Raw genomic sequence first — 19,357 nt, 5'->3', positions numbered from 1 at the left:
AGACAGAAATTGGGAAGCCTCAGTTTCAGTTTAGTTTCTTCTAGGAACTCTCTGAGACACTGTCAATTACTTTACGTATCTAGAACTCAATTTCCATTGTCTATAAAATTTGGAGTTTGATGTAGTAGCAGATGTACCCCAAAGTAATTTTCTGCTTTACATTTCTATGACTTTTTGAATTATTTTTCGTTCTTCAAATTCTAACTCAATGCCATTTCTTAGGTAAAGTTTTATCCTGTAAGCCAAATTAATTTTCATTTATTTTGGCTTCTTTTTGCATAATTTTCTTCTCACATTTTTTGTTTAAGTATGTACTGTATTGTGCTATAAATTATTCATTTATACATTTCTCTCACTCTAGGACTTTGTAGAGGATAAAGACTACCTGTTTACATTTTTTAACACAAATTCTAAGAAAAGTACATAGTGCACAAGACATAGCAGTCACTAAGGATAGCTGTTGAATGAAAATTAAGTTAAACAAATGCTGATTTACTGTGTAGCAACACAATGCTGCATATTCTACATATGGAATCCAAGATGAATAAGACACAATTCAAGATGCTTGTAACTAAAAGGAAAGAAGATAAAACTTCCAAAAAACGTACTATGCATGAAAACAGAATTTCTTATTCTCAACCTCATCACTGTTGATATTTTGGGTTAGATACTTCTTAGTTGTGGAGACTCTCCTGTGCACTGTAGGATAGTTAGCATCATCTCTAGCTTCCACCTGTCATAAAATACCCGAAGTTGTGATAACCAAAAATATCTCCCAACAGGAGATTGCTATTATATAAACTAGCAAAAAGAAGGTGATTTAGGGATTCAAAACAGGGAGAGATACACCTAAGTGAAAAGATCAGGAAAGTGTCTGTGGAAGAGCTGTTTGAAAGGGGCCATCCTTAGCACTAGGTCTAAAGCACATTTGAAATTCTGGCAGAAATGTTTATCTCTGGAGCTCTGAGTGAGTTTAATTTGTGAGTTTTGAGCATGAGTGTCAGCAAAAGAAATTTATAAAGCTAGAGAAAAATTATGCTGTTAATATTTTCTAGTATATAAATATGAACAAGATAATACTATTATTTAGTAAGTTCATTTTATACTATCCTAATAAGTCTTTGGATTTGTAAATTTTTGCTATTATTTTGAAAATACAGTTTGCTACCCTTAACTATATTCTTGATAAATTGTTCCAATTTTCGACATATAATTACTCTCTTAATTCCTAATAATACAGTTTGCCTTAATGCCTTTTCTTTATTTTTAGTATAGATAAACTAAGCATTTCTTTGGTTAGAAGTTGTTTTGTATTTTTAGCTACTTCTCATAATTACATAATTATTTTTATTTTATGTAAATAGAACATTTTGCTGCTACTCTTTAAAGGTTCATTCAGAAAGTCTTTTAAAAGATAATTTTACACTTCTATAATTTAGATGTTCTACATTTATTATCATTATTGATATAGTTAGACTTATTCCATCATGTTAATTTCATATATAAAAAATTTATAGTGGTAAAAGATTGGACTCTAAAGCCAGACTGACTGAGTTTACTACTTACCAAATGTGTAAATTTGAGCACACTATTTAAATCATTTGCATGCCAATTTCCTCATCTTAAAATGAAATAATTATATTTCTTATTTGATGTCATTATAAAAATTCAATGAGAATACATCTAATACAGTTATAATACTGCCTCATTTTACTGTGTGCACTCAACAACTTTCTAGCATAGTAACTATGTAGTATTATCTTCTTCCCAGGGCACCTGAGGCTGCTCTGTAAGCAGGCATGACCAGGCTGGGGCCCTTGGAGAAGCCAGCAGGCCAAGCGGTGGTCAGGTCAGATTGGCTCCGTCTGATGGGCAAAACCATTCTGCAGAGTTCAGATCCCACAATTCCCCTAGGGCTAAAGCCTCCAATGGGAGCAAGTAGAGTTAGGGGTATAGCTGTCCCTGGCCATGCTCTGCTACAGACACAGCTGCAGCAGATCCTCTAGGCTCCATATCAGTTGGCTTACTGCCCCTACCACTTCTCTAAGTAGCTCTTCCTGCCAATTCCAATGTCCACCATGGTGGTTGAGGCCTCTCCTCCTCCTGCGATTCCAGAGGCCTATGGCCAGAGCAGGTTGCTCCTTGCCAGTTCATCTCGCCTGTTCTCCCAGAGTCGTTGGGGGCCAGGAACAAATCCCAGTGCATAGTAGCCCTGTGCAGGGTTTCCACATTTCTCCCCTGTCAGTCTAGCGTCCATGTCTGCCCTCTGTTCACTATCTATCCTTCCCTCTAAAGATCTGTTAGGAATGTACCAGTGATCTGGGTCCCTTGGTGGCAGCTGTTTCAATAGGCTATGTCTAGTTGGCCGTTTTGCCCATATATATTTATTTAATTTTATGCTTCTCATACCATTCTTTCTCCTTTGCTATTTTTTCTATACTTTCATTAGATTAACTTTAGTATAATATAATGTATCTATTTTTTTTAAAAAAAGGTAACCTTATTTTTTTTTGACACTAGGTAAGTTTTCAAAATTCACAAGTCTTTGCTAAGGGACAGATACTTTTAATATACTTCTACTTGGATTCGTATCTAAGAGGAATGTATCTCCTTTATTTGCTGCTACAAGTATTAAACTTTTACATTTTCCTTTATATATATATTTTTTGTGCTTAAATTTAACCTCAGATTTGATGTAAATTTTAATCCATTGCTTTACCTTCCAAACAAGGGACATGAAAATAATAATACTTAATGTTTATATTTTTCTTACACACATTTCTCAATATTTTGCCCACTATTGATTCTTATATTCCATTGATTTCAGGATATAAAACCCTTCTTCCTGAATAAGAGGCCTACTGGGGAAAATCCTCTCAGTCTTTATCTGAAATTTTCTTTACAACTTTTACTCTAGATAGATTAACTGGGTAGAAAATTATAGGTTACTCTTACTCTAGATATCTTAGCTGGGTAGAAAATTATTGGTTAGCAGCTATTTTGTTTTCAAACTCAAGGTATTTCAAAATCTTGACTTTCATTGTTTTCATTGCATTATCTACAGTTTAATTGCAGTACTTAAATATATAATATATATTTTCTATTTCATTGCATTTTGTGTATTCTATTGGATTTGACATTCTGAAGTTTCACTAAAATGTGTCTAAGTGTAGAATTATTTATTCTTTATATAACCTTTAAATGTTATATACAGAATATGTAGAATTTTAATTTGAATATGTAGCTTTTTAATATGTAGAATTTTAATGCTGAAAAATTTTAATCACAATCTCTTCAACTGCAGACTCCCTCATTTTCTATATTGTGTTCTAGAACTCTTATTGAATATATGTTGGACATTCTTATTCTCTCCTCCCTGTCTTGGAACCTGTCTTCCATGTTTTTGTCTCATTGTATGTGCTGAATTATAGCTAATGTCTTTTATTTTATTTTATTTTTTAATTCCCTAATTCATCTTTTAATTCTTACTAATTCCTTACCACCTACTTTTATTGGAATATTTTTCAAAAGCCCTTCTTCTGTAAGATTTCCTTGTAACCTAAACTGTAGAATGTCCTTGAGAGTTATTTTGTATTTGGTTTTGTTAGGCACACACTGGTTTGTGATCAATTTTTATCTTAATGATTGAGACAAAAATTTCTATATCATGCAGTTTTGGGCAATTTAGACTCTAATATTGGACTTGAGTTCAGAGTTACAAATTCTTCTCTGTTTTTGTTTTCATTCAGAATCTAGGGCAGATAGAAACGTCTTTCTTTTCTATCTGCTCCCAATGTCAACATGTAGATTTTATTTATTTACTCTTTCACTGAGGTTTCAACCCTCTTAGAGCCCAAGCCTTATGCATCAGTCACATTTCCAACTTTTTAGTTGACCAAGCAAAATTTACATCATTAACATCTAAGTGCTAGACAGACTGAGTCTGCTACCCAAATGTTCTATTTACTCTATTCCATGGTTTCCAGAGATTCAGCCCATGAATATATTACTCTTCACTTCTAGCACTTAGAGATTCTTTTCCATCCTGTTAGTTCAGCTACAGACTTTCTGTATCTTATTAAAACAGGCATCTTTAGTTGTCCATATAGGGAGGAATTTTATACTACTTAGCTCAACTCTTAACCCAAATTGGATAAGCTATAACTATTTATCAACATCAATAATTTATATATCAAAACACCATCATGCACCAAGACATCATGTGAGAATGATATAACGCTTTTCAAAGAGTTTTGTTTCAAATGTTTGTTTTGGTAATAGAACAAGATTTCTCTATTTAGAAGTGGTTGGAAAGCAAGGGGGTAGTTGGTTTATCAAAAAATCACTCAATGAAACTCAGAGAAGACACCCAGAAACTTCTGGCAATACTTCTAGAGTTTTCCTATATATCACACGATTTGAAACAGCAGAAACAATTATTCAGGACATAATAACAGAACAAATCATTATCATAGTTCCAGAGATTTTACTTATGAAAGTATTATGGAAAAAAATAAAGAGAATGAAATTATGTTAAAGTGAGAATTATAAACAAGTTCTTTGAAAATCTAAAATGAAAAAAATAATAAATTCACAGTCATTAAAATTCTGAGGTTCTCAACAATCATTTTTGGTATTGATCAGGCTCCATTCATATATACCACCCAAATGTAAAATTTTAAATACAATATGCATGAATTAGCTGATAAAATACCTTTAAGCAGAATGTATTTCAGTATTCATTGCTAAATGGTTTTGCCAAGGAAATTTACTTGATAATGCTTCATGAAAAGTGCTGGTTATTATCATATAATTTCAAAGCCCAGTCTAAAACCATATCAGTCTTTCAAAAGAGAATAAAAATTATAACTCTTATATTTTAAAAAGTCACTTGCTTTCTTCTGTCCTTTCCTTCACATGATTAAATGAAATTTAAGACTGTGAATCTCAAATAACTCATTTTTGTCAGAAGCTTTTATCTGTATGCCAGTTACAAGTAACATCTGGATGCAAATTCTAATAAACAAATGGGTATGCTATGGAAGGCAGAAATAAAAGTAACTGGTTGAAGGATTAGATGTGATTTTAAAATTACTCCTTATGCCTTTACTGAAAACTAAAAAGCTTATTAAGATAAAAATTATAGTCACAGTGGTTTTCATCTTAAATCTTTAAATTTCACTGTTATTTTATTGCATAGCTATTCTTCTAAGTGATGAGGACCATAAAGAGCTTTCAAACAGTCTCTTTTACTCGGGATTCTTCATATTTTTAATTGCTTTCATTAAAAAATGAAACCGGCCTGTAAGTCAATAATCAGATAAGATAATTTATAATTTAGATCCTTAATTCCAAGCCTGCCTGAAATCTTGGCAAAGAAAAATATGCTTAGGGTGTGATAGATCAGCAGATGATGATTACTTTAGCTTTAACTGTGGGGGTGGCAACAATGTAGATAAAAACCTAATTCCTTTATGCTTCTTAGTTTCCTCTTTTAGCTTTTAAAAATGGATGCATTAATGCTACAGTGCTTCTTAATAATCAGAGATAATAAGTAAAATTATCTATTGAGACAGCTATTCAGGATTGCGAATATAATAATCCCATATTTTCTATAAAAGTCTAAAATTCATAAAATTTTTCCATAGGTCTGATAATATAACCCCAAGTAAACTGATGATCTTAGAAGCAAAATGCCTTTTCCGAGTACATATAACTAAATAATTTCAACTATGATTGAAACTCAGACTTTTCTTCTCTTGTACTTTGAACCTCATCATGTACTAGAAGTATAGGATAAGTAATTGAATTTGACTTTTTTTGGTCACAGTTCTTTCTCCTTTCCTGTAATACAAAGTGTAATATCCTATGGAACATATGATCAAAAGTGAAATAGAACACATTACAAAGAAAGCAGAGCAAGGTCCAGCTTAATATCGGTGTGTGAACTCCCAATAGTCTCACTATACTACTGATAACAACTATAAATGCTACACAACGTAAGACAACTACCTTGTGCTTAGTCGGGGTATTAAACAAAAATATTAGTCGGGATAATAAACAAAAATAAATAGACTATGGAAAGGAGTCAAAATGTGAAGAAGAAACAAGTATGGGGATGGGTTGTCAGGTTTTGTTTTGCCTTTGGTGGTACTTGAAGATGAACCACAGATGCAGAGTGGCACCATGTCAGCAGCCAAGGCTCCAACAACCCAGACTATTTTTTTTTTTTTTTGTGGCCACAGGAAAGAAGGAAAGGGACTGAGATGGAGTAGGATTGTGGTTGGAGGGAAGAGAGCAATAGAAATAATCCTTAATTACGGCAATGAACCCATAGAAGTCTAAGTCTAACTACCCATACCAGACTGACCTAGAATTATAGAACTGAAAGTTGGAGAAAGGGTGAATTATGTCTTTCTTCTGGAGCTGAGACATTCATCTCCTCTCCTTTAACATTGGAGCTTTCCTGGTTCTCAGGCCTTTGGACTCTGGGGCTAATACCAGCATCCTCCTACCTCCTTCCTAGGCTCTAAGGCCTTTGGGCTCAGATTAAGAATTACATCATTGCCTTCCTTAGCTCAGTCCTTCTGGCACTGACTGAATTATACTACTGGCTTTCTTGATCCTCCAATTGGTAGATGGCATATTGTGGGACTTCTTAGTCTCCATAATTGCATGAAGTACTTCCCATAAAAAAATCTTCTCTTATATATCTATATACAGATGGTCCCTGACTTACAGTAGTTCAATTTACAAGTTTTCAATTTTATGCTAGTGTGAAAGTAATATGCATTTAGTAAAAACTATACATCGAGTATCCTTGCAATTATCTGGTTTTCACTTTCTGTAGAGCATTCAACAAATTATATAAGGTATTCAACATTTTGTTACAAAATAGGTTTTGTGTTAGATGATTTTGCCCAACTATAGGATAATGTAAGTTTTTAAAACATGATTGAGGTAGGCTAACCTAAGCTATGATGTTTTATAGTTTATGTGAATGAAGTGTATGTTCAATTATTCATAGTTTCAACTTAGAATTGCTTTATTGAGAAGTAACCCCATTGTAAGTCATGGAGCACCTGTATATCCTATTGATTCTGTTTCTCTGGAGAACTGGAATTAATACACCACCAAATGTCATATAGAAATTAAAAAGATAATGAGAAAATATTAAGAGCATCTTGATGCCAACAAATTTGCCAATTAGATAAAACTTGCAGAAAAAATACAATAACAAAAACTGACCCAAAAGAACAAAAAACATAACTGTCTTTGTTAAACTCATAATTAAAATGTTTGTTTGTTTTGAGACGGAGTTTCGCTCTTGTTACCCAGGCTGGAGTGCAATGGCGTGATCTCGGCTCACCGCAACCTCCGCCTCCTGGGTTCAGACAATTCTCCTGCCTCAGCTTCCTGAGTAGCTGGGATTACAGGCACGCGCCACCATGCCAAGCTAATTTTTTGTATTTTTAGTAGAGACGGGGTTTCACCATGTTGACCAGGATGGTCTTGATCTCTTGACCTCATGATCCACCCGCTTTGGCCTCCCAAAGTGCTGGGATTACAGGCTTGAGCCACCGCGCCTGGCCTAAAATGTTTTCTTAAAAGAATTCCAGGCCCACGAGGCCCCCAAAATTTGAGAATTTATTGTAAATTCTGTCAAATCTTCAGATCATATTTAAAATGAATTTTACACATAATTTTGCAAAAAAAAAAAATCCAAAGAAGACATATAAATGACCAATAAGAACAAAAATGTTGCTAAAATCAGTTATCAGAAACATGTTAATCAAAACCACGATAAGATTCAACTTTACAGCTTTATCTAGATTGGCTATAATTTTACAATATCAATAATAAGTGTTGACAATTAACTGGAGAAGTTAGAACCCTCATAGGCTGCTGGTGGGAGTGTAAAATGGTACAGTTGCTTTGGACAAAAGTCTGGAAGTTTCTCAAAAAACTAAATATAGAGTTACCCTTTGACCCAGCAATTTAAATTATTTATGTATGTGTATATATATATGTGTATATATATATATATATATATACGTGTGTTTGTATATATATATATATGTGTTTGTGTGTGTTTCATAAATATATTCATTTCTTTGAATCTACACATATATTATTTATATCTATATGATATAGATATATAGAGAAAAAATAAAACATTTGTCCCCAGAAGAACTTATACATCAGTGGTCATAACATTATTCATAAAAGTTAAAAGTTAAAAGGTGAAAAAACCCAAATGTTCACCAACTGATGAACAGAGAAACATAATGTGGCAAATCCATACAATGGAATATTATTTAGCCACCAAAAGGAGTGAATGATAATACATGACACAGTATGGATGAATCTGGAAAATATCATGTGAAGCAAGAGTAGCCTTTAAACAGAGTATATTTTAGTATTCATTGCTAAATGGTTTTGTAAAGATTTTTCTGTTTTGCCCATGTAACACAAATGAAATAATACAATAGGCAATCCCAGAGATCGCATATTATATGATTTCATTTGCATTATATAGGAAAAATAGGAAAATCTATGCTGATAGAAAGTAGCCTGGTAGTGTTCTAGGGATGCGGAGGATAGAGAGTTGGGGGCGAGGATGATAGCTAAAGGATATGGGATTTCTTCTGGGGGTGATAAAAATACTTCAATATGATGTAGCACATCTCTAAGAATATATTAAAATCATTGAATTATACACTTAAAATGGTAACTAGTATGATACATGAATTATAGCTCAGTAAAGTTGTTACTAAAAATAGGATAGTATGTTAAGACCAGTTCCTATCTTAAGAAAGCAAGGAGATAGAATTTGTGTGTTGTGGTGGGGATGGGAGCAGACAATGAGAATGATAGAGAATGATAGTATCTAAGGGGCAACTAAGTTTCTTCTTTGAGCTACAGAGATGATGTATTCAAGTTGAGGATAGATTTAGCTGGAAGGATATGTGAAACTTCCAAGTAGTTATGCCTGTGAGACAGTTAAATACACAGGTCTGCAGTTCAAACATTTTCTATCAAGAGATATAAATCTAGAAACATTTAGTATACAAATGGTAGCCAAAGATAAAGGGCAGAACAAAGTCATGTATCCTATATTTTGAGAACATGGCAGAAGTCTAAGGATAAGCTACTGGGAACATTGATGGTAAAAGGTTTAGAAAAGAAAAAGAATCAAGAGAAAATGAAAGAAAATCTGAGATACAGGAAGAAAACCAGAAGAGAGGGATGTCTCAGAAGCTCAAAGAGGAGAAAATTGAAGACAAAATAGTCAACATTTTCAAATGTCAATTTGGGATGGCCACATTTTAGGTGTAGCAACTAAAGTGTTTAATCCAGAGAAGTGAAGACTATAGGATAGAAGCAGAAATAAGTGCAGAGTTAGTTACCTGATATCTCAAGACTAATCACATATAAACTGGAGTGGATTTGGTTTTTGTTGCTCTGAATGCCAAAAACACCATATCCATTACCTCAATCGTTCAGTGTTTCTTTGTGGTGAAAATATTTAAAATCCATCATTTTAGCTATTTTGAAATATGCAGTACATTATTACCTACGCACACCATGCTGTGTAACAAATTACCAGGCCAGGCGCGGTGGCTCACGCCTGTAATCCCAGCACTTTGGGAGGCCCAGGCGGGTGGATCCCGAGGTCAAGAGATCGAGACCATCCTGGTCAATATGGTGAAACCCCGTCTCTACTAAAAATACAAAAAATTAGCTGGGCATGGTGGCGCGTGCCTGTAATCCCAGCTACTCAGGAGGCTGAGGCAGGAGAATTGTCTGAACCCAGGAGGCGGAGGTTGCGGTGAGCCAAGATCGCGCCATTGCACTCCAGCCTGGGTAACAAGAGCGAAACTCCGTCTCAAAACAACAACAACAACAAAAAAAAAAAACAAAAACCAACAAACAAAAAAACCGTTTCTCTTTTGTACCCTTGGCCAACATTTCCCCTTTCTTCATCCATGTCCTGATTCACAATTTCATTTGATAATCACGAATAAAATAAGACAATATTTATTAAAAAGACTTTTAAAACCCAGAATTAAAACCAAAATGCAGAAAAAAAAAATCAGTTCAATTAAGGACAAAAAGTTATGTATTTTGTGAGAATTACCCAAAGATAAAATAGATGGCTCCATTGGGTTTTTCATACTAGACTGATAAAAGCGTCCATGTTCAAAGACATCATATATAGATCATCATCACCTAAAAATACTTAATAAGTAGTAGGTTGAATCATATATAATTAAGAGTATTAAATCATTTTAACCAATAAAATATAATTTTATATGGTTCAATCTAATAATTATTGAATGAACAAAGGAACAAATGAATATTAGATTAGTAAGTCCTTTTAATTTTAAGTAGATAAAAATACAGCTCCTTTAAAAAACAGTTTTATCAAGACTAAAAGAAATAAAAACACAAATATGCTACAGAGCTTGCCAGAAAAAAGAATCTTCTTTCACTGCATGGTAAACATCTCTGAATGGGTCTAAAGCAGTATTTTAGTTAAGCATTGTGTGTATATTTATTTACGTGAGTGGATTTACTCAAAATCATTACATTGAAAATTCACTGTGCATTTTATATACTGATAATCAAAATTGTCATTTTACTATTCATTATTATGAATAATGCCAAAAGATGAAAAAGTTACCTAAAAATGTATCTGAGTCAGAAAATGTAATGGTAGGATACTATTTTTTTTAATTTAAAAGAAAAAGATCTTATCCTTTAATTCAGTTTATATAACTGTTATGATTCAATAGTTGTTGGTTTTTATTATCTTTGTAGAAGAATCTGAAGCTTCACAGAAGGAAAGAAGTTGCTATTTTTTTTTTTTTCATGATTCTAAGTTGTTCTGAATATAATTTTCTTATGTTGTTGCCAGGGAGTCATGAATGTCACTACAAGTGCAATTTTTTGTTCTTATTTTGATTTCCACTGACTAAGCCCTCTCCTTTTCAGCCACTTAGTGTCACCCTATCACAACCCAAATTACAGTCTAAATTACAGAGACAAAGTGCTCCTGTCCTCAGCCACAGTGGAAAGCAGACTCCACGGAGCATAAATTCTCCCTAGGGCATTCACTGGTCAATTTTTCGTTTTCTTTCACGTTCCTCATTCAAAAGAATTTCTGGCAAAATTATGTGATAGATAGGAAAATGAATACTTGGCTTCCTTGACATTTTGGTACATTTATAGTCTAAATTATTTTCATCATTCTGTTAAAAATCTGATCAACTATTAACATGTTTAACACCTGAATAAAAACTAAGTAAAGACATGGTTAATTATTAGTAATATGCTGAAGTACATGCAACTGTTTTGTGGGTTTGATGTTAATAGTAGCAAGCATCACACCTGACATTTCTCCAGCTGAAATGATCTCTAGATGAGGTGCTAACCATGATGTCACCTTGCTCAAAAACCTAAGCAATTTCATTTCCTGAAAGGAAAGACTTGTGCATTCTCCTTATTCTGATAATCAAAGCCTCTACGGTTTGTTTTTTCCTGCATTCCTGTTTCTAGCCTCACTGATTTTTTGTTGTTGCCATTTCCCAAGTATGTCTTACCCATTCTTGGCTCTGCACCTTTGCTCATCTGTTATCTTCACCTGACATACTCATAACATTCACTTTCCTTTTATGCATACTTAATGATCTATTTATAATATTGTATCCTCCGTGAAAGCTGCTATGAAGTAGACATAAGATTTTAAACACAAAGCACTCAGAGTCAGAAAGTTTCAAATTAATATATTAATTTAATATATTACAAGTGTAGAGAAATGTTTCTACAATCCACATTGTCCATAGTATATTTCTTCTTGCGTCTCACTATCTAACACTGGACACACCTAAACTAATACTATGCCTAAACTAATTGTTAACAGGGTGAATTTATGTATATCACAAATGGTTGAGCCTTCCATGGGGATATAACCTAAGCTACATGAAAGAGTAGTAAATAGTTCAAAAAACTATTACTATAAGAAAAGAGGAATAGATTTTGGTTAGGTGGTCATTATTGTTTTTAGCTCTTTCTAATGCAAAACTAACTGCTAGCTCTTTAAATTCAAATTGCATTTTCTTTACACGTTTATTAAAGAAAACGTATTCCAGTTTTCTGTGTGTTTGACATGAGAAACAGACTTGAGACTTCATCTCTGTATCCCCAATATCGGGCACACAGTGAGTACCAACAAAGGTCTGTGGAAGCAAATGCCATCAGGCGCACTCATAAGTAACAGAATGATGACTCTGTATGTACTACATGTCTAGACACCAACATATTGCAGTTCAAGGGAGAAGAGGAGCATTTGTGTACACATGCTGCTGGCAGGCACAGTTGTTTCTTTTCCAATCCCTCTTCTCTCACTTTCCAACTATGTGAATGTTGGCAGGTATACGTGTTCTATTGTTTTACCATCTCCATCTGTAAAATAGAATGACTTTACATGAAAATAAGTTATGGTAAGGCTTAAGCTATCCCTATTTGTAAACTGCTTAGCCCAGTGTCAGAGACTTGGTAAACAGTAGCTACAGTTATTATGATCTGCTTAGATCAGAAAGTTGTGGCTATTTTGGTCAATGTGATATGTGGAAATAAAAGAAGCCTACAGGAGCTTGTATTCTTTCCACAAACCAAACGGAGCCTATTTTCATAGTGATGGATAGGCCTAACAAGTCACATTTATTCTTTACTAACTGTCATGGAAACAGGAAAACGATACATTCCGAATTCTGCCATCACCTCTTACGGATTTAAAACAACAAAACAAACAGCTCAAAAGTATTTTTGATCATTATTTTTAATATAACACTGGTTCTAATATTTATGTACAAAATGGGAAAACCTGGCAGCCCAAAATGAAAGTGGGGAGGGAGGTATGTAAAGCGAGCTGTAAAAGAAGAACTAAGAGTGTTTATTCCTTCTGCACTCACAAAGGTTTGGGTAATACTTTATATAGCCAATTTTGAGTTAGAATCTAAACTTTTCATATTTGGCAATAAAGAAAATTTCAGTAAAATGTGTAATATCTGCTACATTGTATTTAGTAGACCAGTAAACTCACCTATTAAACAATTGCAATGTTTATTCAATGATTTTAAAAACAAACGAGAATTTGTAATTTTTCAGGAATTCAATAATGTTGTCAGTTAATAAAACAACTCCTGCCCTTACACACATCTAACCTTAGCATGCCTTGTCAATTATTACCATAAACAGTGCCACGATGGCCAATGTTTAACTCCAAGTTATGTCAAAGCACTTTTCAGACTGATATAATTGGTGTTACATTTGCAAAGGACTACACTTAATGGTCCATTTCAGACATGGCCTCTCAGTTGCTGGTACAATCTAGTAATGAATGTAGAACAAACCAATGTCAAGTTTTTCTACTCGAAAAGTTGTAAAGACACAATTTCCCTAAGCTGTTCTTAGATTCGTCAAACGACTGTGCATTTGTAGCAACATTGATTCTCTTCTTTCCTCCTCATATTTTTCTGGTTAACAGTTTCTAATGTTCACATGACATTAGCTTAATCAGTAAAATTCTAGCAAAAGTGACCTAAGCAGCTTACTTTCTAGTCAGCCAGCTGTTATGATTATTTTTAACCAGCCTCCAGGTCAGCTCACTTAAACATTATTTAGTTAATCAACTAGTTTATCTATTCATTAAATATTTATTGAGGACTTAGTATGTGAAAGGTTCTACTTTGGGTACTGAAGATGCACAGTGAATAAAAGAGGCAAAATCCCCTTTCTTTATGAAGTCTTCCCATTCCAAGGGATGTGGAAAAACAATAAATATTGTGTATGTAGTATTACAAATGAGCATTTCCAAAATTCTTTGGAATATGCAAATTACAAACATAGGATAGAGAGTGTTGGCTGGGGAGGAGATTGTATGATGTCTATTAGAGCAACTGAGGAAAACATCCCTGAGAATGTAGCATTTTGGCAAAGACGTTACAAAAGTGAGGAAGTAAGCCATATGGAAATAGTGAGAGGAGCATTTCAGACAAAGGGAAGATCAAATGGGACACTCCCCGGGGCAGGAGAATGCCTAGGAAGTTTGTAGAAAAGCAAGAAGGCCAGCTTGCCTAAAACAGACTGAGATGAGAGGAGATTAGTAGGCCAGAAAGAGAAGAGAGAACAGATCTTGTGAGGTCTTCTAAGCCATAATAAAACCGTATTTGTTCTACTTTGTGGTAAGAAGCTACTTGAGAGTTTTTGTGAAGAAGTGACAGGATCTGACATAGTTAAGAACATCATGTCCAGGCTTGATGGCTCACACCTGTAACCCCAGCACTTTGGGAGGCCAAGGCAGATGGATCACCTGAGGTCAGGAGTTCAAGACCAGGCTGGCCAACTCGGTGAAATCCTGTCTCTACTAAAAATACAAAAATTAGCCAAGCATGGTGGCAGGCACCTGTAATCCCAGCTACTTGGGTGGCTGAGGTAGGAGAATTGCTTGAACCAGGAAGTGGTAGTTGCAGTGAGCCAAGATTACACCACTGCACTCTCCAGCCTGGGTGACAGAGGGAGACTGTGTCTCAAAACAAAACAAAAACAAAAACAAACATCATTCTGGTTGCTATACTGAGGATATATTGTAGTGGAAAAATAGAAGTCCCTGTTAAGAATCTATTGCAATAATTTTGGTAACATATGATGGTGGTTGGTGAGTAATTTAGGCAAAAAGTTATTAGTCAAGGTAGTAAAAAGTGTTACGGGTCCGTATATAGTTTGAAATTTGAGATTACTGGATTTACTGATACATTAGATATGGTAGATGAAAGAGAGAAGTAAAGTATATTTATAAGATTTCTGGTCTGAAAAAACCAAAAGGAAAGGGTTTTAACTTACTAATATAGGAAATATTTGGAGGGACCACAAAGGATAGAGAAGAGATGAGAAAAATGAGAGCCTAGTTTTGAGTTTATCTGCAGAAGTCTAGTGTATGTCCAATAATGATATGGATGTGATGTGACATGGGATTCTTTTTCTTTTGCTACTATTGCAACAATCTCTGCCCCAGCCAACTGATAGTCTCCTCTCAACTCAGTCTTTTCTAGGCACTCCGGCTTCCTTGCTTTTCCACAAACTTCCCAGGCATTCTCCTTTCTCAGGGGGCTTCCAACTTGACCTTCCCTTTGTCTAAAATGCACCTCTCACATTTTCCATGTGGCTTACTTCCTCACTTCCTTAAGGTCTTTGCTGAAATGCCACATTCTCTGTGATGTTTTGCTCAGCTGCTATATTAAATATCATAACAATCTCCTCCCCAGCCAACTGATATGGAGTTGGCAGTTAATTATAGGAGTTAAGGGGAAATATCTGGATGGAAAATACAAATTTCAGAGTTGTCAGTTTATGGATGATAATCTACGTGGATGTATAGAGAAGAGAAAGAGTTCTGAGGACTGAGTCTTAGGGCATCCCCAACATGTCAGGTCTAGAGAGTTGAAAAGAAATGGTCAGTAAACTGGGAAGTAAATCAAAAAATGTATTGTTCTGGAAGCCAAGTGAAGAAGGTAAAGGAGCAAGAAGTAATTAACTGTTATTAAATAATGTCATTAATTAACATTAATTAATGTCAAATGTCCATTACTTAAAGTAAAATGAGTAAATATTGACCATTGATTTAGCAATGTAATCAATATTTCCTTTCACTAGGGAGAAGAAGCAAATGGAGTAACTAAAGACTCAGAGAGCCTGCTGCCTCATTTTAAGTCCTCCTTATATTATCTCAACTTCTACTGTTTTCATGAACCTCTGAACTAATTTTGAAATTCTTCTCTATTTTATTTTATTTTGTTGTGTTTTATGCTCCAATAATCAGCATCTTACATCTGGGCAATACCTGATTTCATGTTGATATTTTCAATGTGATCTTTAATAAACTTATCTGAGAAAGCTAAGTCAACATTATTAACATTATTTTAGAAAACCCAGTTTGTATAAATAACTGTTTATTGTCATACTGCTGATTATTGGTGACCAAGTCTTCCTACCTCTTACAGACCAAACTGGCACCTTTAATTTCAATGAAGAGAGTAGCTTTAATTTCAATAAAGTAGAGGTGCTTCCTTGCTTGCTCTTTGGACCTTCCTTTATGCATGCCCACTTTTATTCATACCTTCTGTTTATTCACACTTAATTCCTTGAATCTTGGTCTTCAATCCTTTCGAACAGCTGCATGCCATGACCTTTAAAGACAAATATTGATAGGACTTCAGAGCTTCAGGGAATTTTGACTTATGTCAGCCTGTAAATCCAGAGGATAGTTTTCACATTTCCTGAACTCCAGCCACTTCTGAAGGATATAGTCCTTCTTACAAAGAAAAAAGCCAGGTGAATAGCCAAGACTGTGAAGTTGAATATATGTGCGCCCATTATCTTGTAACAAAGATGTAGATAAATGGTCCACCGTCGGAGTACTCAATGAATCTTATACACTATCAGAGTACAAGTTCTCTTTCTTCTCCTACAGATTCTTTTCAAGTTTTGCTTACTTCTACTCTTATGATCAAACATAAAAAGTCCCTAGAACCTTAGTGATCTAATAGACCATACTGCGATGTGTAGTCATCCATCTACAGCTTGACTTCCCAGTGATGACGATTCACTGCCACCAGTTCATGTGCATAAGAATGCAGTTGGACAAAAAAATCAATCACACATTTTAAGTGATAAGATATTACATGTACCGCATAAATATGTACAACTATAATGTACATATAAATTTTTTAAATCATGCACATGGTGGATTGTCTCCGTGTCAATTTTCTGGTTGAGATACTGTACAGAAGTTATGTAAGATGCAACCTCTGGGGTAAACTGAAGAGAATATGGAATCTCTGTATTAGTTCTTAAGACTACATGTGAATTTAAAATTATCACAAAATAAGCTATTTTAATTTTAAGTATATATTTTAAAAATTACACACATAAAATTGCACTCATGGTCAGATTTTGTATTCCATGACTGTCACACTGTCATGATGTACTAGAGGAAAACGATGTCTTCAGCAGAAACTATTAGGCTGGTCTTTGGAAGTGGCATGGGGAAGTCCCAGAAGTAAATGATAAATGAAAATCTGGAAAGAGAAAGGTAGTAATGAATATAAATTTTGATTTTAGCACCAAATATAATAGTGGTGTTTGCAGTATTATTGTGACTACAGGCTCCATCTCCACTCAGCTGCCATACTCCTAGTCAGCCAGCTGCTGCAGAATCATGCATTTTTTTGAACAAGAATTATTTAATCCATGTATCTAGTTGTTCATTATTCCAGTTTCTGAAGCAAAACCAAATATGCTGTCCGTATTTCCATTTTATCTCTTTTCTAGTCGTCTGGCCTCCCCTTCCTTTCCCAGAAATTCTTAAGATCATTGACTCTGCTGACGGAAGTCAGGCTTCTGAATGTCTAATAAATAAGTTCACCAGTGAAAAGCCTATTTTTCATTCTGTTTAATTACAGACTTCAGAGACACTCAAAATGGAGGGTGTCTTAGGGACAAATAATACTGTAGGCTTGGTTTAGTTTTCTCCTGTTGGCATTGGCACCAAGCCCTTCCTCTGCTTTGAAATTCATGGCTGTGACTGTGGCTGCATACTAAACAGACCGTGGTCACCTCACAGTCTGCTTTACCCATCCAGATGCAGCTCAACGAATCTGTATACTGTAATGGCCAACTCTGTGGAGTGGTTTAGGTAACTAACCCTGCTGGTTTGTTTCTAGCACAATCTATGTGTGTCATCATAAATGGGTTCATATATTTCAATTTGAATTGAATTTGGTGAACTACGCCGGAGCTTGAATTACAATATTTTCATTCTGCATTGTAGATCATGACCTTGAAGACGGGCCCTTAGAAGTGACTGTGTGTATAAAATAATTAGATGATATATAGACAGTGTAAAAAGTATCAAAAATATAAGAAAGTAACAGTGAAAAGTAAGTTTTCTTAGTTTCAAATTTCCCTTTTACAGAGCAACCACTGTTAGCAGTTTCATGCAGAGACATCCTATGCATATATAAATAGATATGCCTAAGTTTTGTGGATGGAGAAAATACTATAGCTCTACCTTCCTGTTTTTTTGCATACGAAGGTAACATGATGTGCCCAATATTCTGTGTTTTTGTTCCTTTTATTCAGTAACTATTAGAGACCTCTCTATATCAGCATCTGTGATCTGTCTCCACCTTTTAAAACAGATTCCTGGTATTCTGTTTAATGTATATAACCATTTTGCACTTAGTGTTTCAGAGTTTTGTGGACATTTGCTGTTTCTAATATTTTGTTAACACCAAAAATGCTTTGATGAACATTATTGCATATGATAATTTGTGCCATGTGTAAGGGTATTTGTAGGATACATTCGTTTATTTTACAAGAATACTCGATCTAAGGGTATATTTACTTTTTATGTTGATGCATATTGTTTTCCAAAGAAGCTGTAAAGTTTTCCCAACCATATATGAGAGTATTTGTTTCCCCATATTTATCCTTCCTCCCTATATTATCAGTTTTTGAACTTGCCAATCTGCTTATAATTCTAAAGTATGTTTATCTAATCATGAATAAGGTTAAGCATCTTAACAATCATTTGTTACATTCTTTCCACATAACCATTCAGCTCTTCATCGTTCCGTGAAAGATATCCTTCTTTCCTTCACTAGTTTAAAATGGCAGCTTAAATAAATTTGTTGATTTGAGCCTAATCTCTCCATTTCTGAACTCTCTATTCTTTTATGTGTATCTTACTATTTACATCTATCAGTACTAATTTTTGTACAATGTCATTGCTAAAGACATCTTGATATATAATAGTTCATTGCCTCTTCTTTTTTTTCAGAATTTCCCTAGATATTCTTGCCTTTTTGTCAGTTGTAGTGATGGAATTGTTTTATGAAATATACACTGAAATATACCTTGTATATCATAACAATGAGACAGGGAAAAATGTATATCTAAGGTTGGGTTAGCTCTGGAATGGAAAATGGTGTGTAGGAGAGAACAAAGTGCACCAACAAAGAAAAGAGAATTGAATAAATGTTCCAAATGTGAGATACTATTAGAAATCCAAAAGCTCCCTGAATAAAACATGCACTTGAATGTGGAAAGTTATTTAAGTAGCCAGCTAACTCTGTAAGTCAGCATTTATGACCCCTACTTTTAAAGACATTGACAAACAGTGCTAAAGTTCTGACCTTAAACTTAAATTCCTTGGGCTCTTAGTACCTGCAAGCATGCACCCAACATTCTTCCCCTAGCATGCACTTCACCAGTCACAAGAAGCCGTCATTAA

Source organism: Callithrix jacchus, chromosome 15 (genome assembly GCF_049354715.1).
Source record: "Callithrix jacchus isolate 240 chromosome 15, calJac240_pri, whole genome shotgun sequence".
Taxonomy (NCBI): Eukaryota; Metazoa; Chordata; class Mammalia; order Primates; family Cebidae; genus Callithrix; species Callithrix jacchus.
The sequence above is the reverse complement of the archived record's forward strand: the minus strand, read 5'-3'. Positions refer to the sequence as shown.